The sequence below is a fragment of the Mandrillus leucophaeus genome, unplaced genomic scaffold (genome assembly GCF_000951045.1).
Source record: "Mandrillus leucophaeus isolate KB7577 unplaced genomic scaffold, Mleu.le_1.0 Scaffold480, whole genome shotgun sequence".
NCBI classification, from domain to species: domain Eukaryota; kingdom Metazoa; phylum Chordata; class Mammalia; order Primates; family Cercopithecidae; genus Mandrillus; species Mandrillus leucophaeus.
Window position 1 is genome coordinate 1507950 of NW_012105143.1, and position 4495 is coordinate 1512444.

Genomic DNA, 4495 nt, shown 5'->3' on the forward strand with positions numbered 1-4495 from the left:
GAAAATAAAAAATATGTCATGGAGAAACTGGTTTAAAAGGACACTTCTTGGCAAGGCTAACGAGAAACAGAGAGATACTCTTTTATTTAAAGCTGAAGTACTCAGATTTAAACCCAGTGTTTCTGTTAAGAAATGAGAAAAAGAAAATAAAAACACTTATCTTAAAATATTTAAAATGTTATTTACAATGAAAAACCGAGGAAATATAAAACCAATATAAGAAATAAATATAACCAAAAGTGAATTTTTGGAAATACAAGTGAAATAAATTGTTCTCAAATTTCAGTAAGTGAAAAAAAAAAAACAAAAAACAAGTGAAACTACAGTATTAGTAAAGAAAAAGAAATAACCACAACTACAGAAGAGATTGAAAAAAGAGTACATCATGCAATTTTTAAGAATATATCATGCAATTTTTAAGAATACATCATGCAATTTTTACCAATCAATTTAAGGACCAAGAGGGGAGAATATTTTTGAATGAAATTTAAAACAGATAAAAGATAACTCTAGGAGTGTTAAGCTTGAATAGATGAATTATCTTATCAGAAAGGTGATTATCACCTACCATCATACAGGCAATAAGATTATTTTCATAGCTGAGTTCTAGCTAACCTTTACAGAACATATCATTAAATTTTAAAGGTTTTTAAAATAATTCCAGACCACAGGGTGCCAAAATGGAACTCTCAATGTTTCATTTTTATTAATTTAGCAAAGCATTAATACTAAACCCTCATTAAATGGTGCAAAATATTACATATGAATGGAAATGGAAAAACATCTTGATAATGTATTTGCAAAGACAAGTCACCAAACACAAGAAAAATGCAACCTAAGCAAATAAATGCAATAATAAAAGAGATTCACTCTCAGAAAACTCAGTGGTGCAATCCCATTTTAAAAGAGAAAAAGCATTGTGATCATCTCAATAGATGATGAAAGAAAAATAATTGATAGGTATTTCTAAGAAAAACTATACTAGAAATGGAATGAAATGACTTAAACACTTTTCAAAAAAATGAATAAACAATGTCATTCTACAATGGCAAAATACTAGTACCATTTCCATTTGTATTGGGAACCAGAGGCATGCTTACTATTTCTATTAATATACAAGAGTAAAGAAATATAAATAAAGAATAAAGGAAATTGAAGTAAATGGTATATAAGCTTGAAATGTGATAAAACCGTTTTCGTTGTAATCATATTATTCACTTAGAAAACTAGCAACGAACGGAGTCAGGCAGAAGGGTAGACCACACACCCCCTGCCCAGTCCTTTCTATGTCCTGAATCTTGTGAGCTGCTGCTAGTGGAGAAGGCACTCCCCAAACTCTCCCAGCTCAGGGCAAATCTCTTCTTGTCTGGTTGCCAGCCTATGACTGCCATGGGTGTGGACCCTGGACATTGCAAGGACAGCCCCTCCCCACTTTTCTGTGGTGGCCTTTGGCTCTTGCTGCTGTCACTTCTGCTTTCTGGGACTGGGACTCAGGTTTATGCTACGCCTTACTCCATCCCAGTCCCTAGTGAACAGCATTGGATTTGTTTGTATTGGACAAAAACAAGCTGTGGCATAGCCATTAACACCTGTGTTGGGGAAACAGCACACAAGCAAGAAGCTTACAGCCTCAGTGGCAAACACTTCATCATATCAAAGATGGAGAACTCTTATAGTCATTTGTTATGTCTTCTGCAGACAAAAGATACCAAAAAGTTGCAAAGAACTGTCTATCTTGTTGATAAGGCCACTAATAAGCCAAAAATCTGTCAACATCAACCACAGTATGTCCAAATATGCCCTATTTGATTGCTAAGGTTGAGGGCAAAGGAAATGGAATCAAGACAGTTATAGTCAACATAGTTGACATTGCAAAGGGCCCAATTGGGCCTCCTATGCATCCCACCAAATATTTTGTTTGTAAGCTAAAAGCACCACCCCAGTGATGACAACAAAGACCATTACATTGTCAGTGGATCCCATGAGGCAAATAAACTGCATGACATGTTGGATGGATTCATTTAAAAATTTGTCAGTCCAGAGTGAGAATCCTGAAACACATCTGCACATCAATACAAAGAAGCAAAAAATAGGTAACTTTTGTAAAGCTTGTTTCTATAGAGACATGCTTCATACATCATAAACTCTGCACGTTCATTCTCAGAAACTCATCTGAAAATAGTGAGTGGTACAGAAAAGAAAGAACAGTAAAAGAAAAATAGAAAAGGCAATGACAAGGCAATGACTCCATACCCAGCAGTGAGAAAGCACCATCACCACCACCACCCGATGAAGTGAATCCTCTTCGTATGCTGTGGAAGAAGAGGAGAGGGATGATTGGGGATGGATACAACTGAGGAAGCTCAAAGCTATAGAACAGGTAAAATCAGTGATCATGCAAATGTTCTTTCAGTGATGATTTCCAGTGTGGTTGATGTCAAAAGAACTTTTGAGGAGCGGATAAATATCCTGTTTGATTTTTTTTTTGGAAAAAAAAAAGAAAGAAGAGGGTGTTATTGACTCATCTGACAAATAAAGTGTTTCTGATGCATAAAGACTGGATGTAAAAACCATGGGCCCTCTTGTTCTGACCAAAGTTCTTTTCCATGACATTAGAGAACAAATTAAGAAACATGGGCACCATTTCCCATGACTTTTTCACAAGCAAACTCAATGGTACCTTCTTCATGGTTTAGAGTCCATGGTAACAATGCTTCTAGCTTGACTCATCTCCAAGATTTCACATATATTGAAAGAGATGTAAGATGTGGACCTTTTTGAAAAAGAGGTTATCATTGACTGGTCAGGAAAAGACTCTATGAAGTATGTCTGAAAAGAACGTGGGATAGAATAGAGGGTAGAGCAAGACAGTGAAAGAGAAGGCTCCACTGATTGTCTCCCCTGCAAGGACACCAATTTAACAACTATCTACACATAAGAGGCATTGAAGAGGTAGAAAAAAAAGTCTTGAATAGCCGATACTACCCCTAACCTATTCCCTGGCAGTGGCAGCATGGTGCAGAGGGCATTTCTGTGCACTGGGGAGAGGGAGTGTGAATCAATTGTTAGGCATTGAACTCAGTGCTGTCTTGTTAGAGCAGAAAGGAAAACCAGGCCAAACTCAACTGACACCACAGAGGGAGCATATAAACTAGCTAAAGGGTAATTGTTATTCCCAGCACTTGAAACTTGAGTTCCTGTAAACCTTGCCACTGCAGGCTAAATTTCTCTGGGGTTCTAAATAAACTTGAAATGCAGTCTAGGACACAAGGACTGCAACTACCAGCTGAGTGCTTAAGTTAAGGACAAGTACCACGCCAGACAGCATTCACCGCAAGCTGACTAAAAAGCCCTTAGGCCTAAGGGTCATGAGCAGTGGTCTGGTAATAATCCCCAAGCGACTGTGGTGGCAGTGACCATGGGGTGAGGCTCCTCTGCTTTTGGAAGGGTTGGGAAGTATGGGAAAACCTGCATCTTGTGGTTTGAGTGCCAGCTCAGTTGCAGTATAGTAGAACACTTCTAAGTTTTTGAACTCTAGCCTCTGGCTTCTGGCTGGCACCTCTGGACCCACCCAGGGTCTGGGGGAACTTGCCATCTGAAGAGAAGGACACAGGCCTGGCTGGATTTGCTACTAGCTATATGCAGAGCCCCAGGGCCTCGAGCAGAAATAAGCAGTAGCCAGGGAGTGGTTATAGCAGGCCTTGCCTGGGACCCAGTGCTATCCTGGCCTCAAGTCTGACCCAGCAGAGTCATAATGGTGGTGGACACTGGGGTGCTTGTGTCACTCCACCTCCAGCTTCAGGTGGCTCAGAATATAGAAATATACTCCACTTGTTTGTTTGGAAGAAAGTAAGCAAAGAAAAACAAGAGTCTCTGCCTGGTAATCCAGATAATTCATCCAGATATTGTCCAAGACCATCAAGGTGGTACCTGTGTGAGTCTGTGAGAACCACAGCATTACTGGCTTTGGGGTACCACCTAAGGCAGAAATAGATGGCATAAACGACAACACTCATGTCTTTCCAAATACCGGTAAAGCCTTCCCGGAAAGAATGGGTACAACAAATCCAGACTGCAAAGACTATAATAAATACCTAACTCTTCAATGCCCAGACACAGATGAATGTCTACAAGTAACAAGACCATGCAGAAAAACATGACCTCAGCAAATAAAGTACATAAGGCACCAGAGACTGATTCTAGAGAAACAGAAAGTGTCCTTTCAGATGCAGAGTTCAGAATAGCTATTCTGAGGAAACTCATGGAAATTCAAGATAATGCAGATAAGAAATTAAGAATTCTGTCAAATACATTTAACAAAAAGATTGAAATAGGGCAAAGACTTCATGTCTAAAACACCAAAAGCAACAGCAGCAAAAGCCAAAATTGACAAATGGGATCTAATTAAACTAAAGAGCTTTTGCACAGCAAAAGAAACTACCATCAGAGTGAACAGGCAACCTACAGAATGGGAGAAAATTTTTGCAATCTACTC

The 4495-nt window shown here is 38.9% G+C and overlaps 1 pseudogene; it reads left to right on the top strand.

Annotated features, from left to right (window-relative positions):
* Window positions 1-1796: 1796 nt before the first annotated feature.
* The window catches only part of LOC105550400, a 56624-nt pseudogene continuing 53925 nt past the window's right edge, over window positions 1797-4495 (top strand).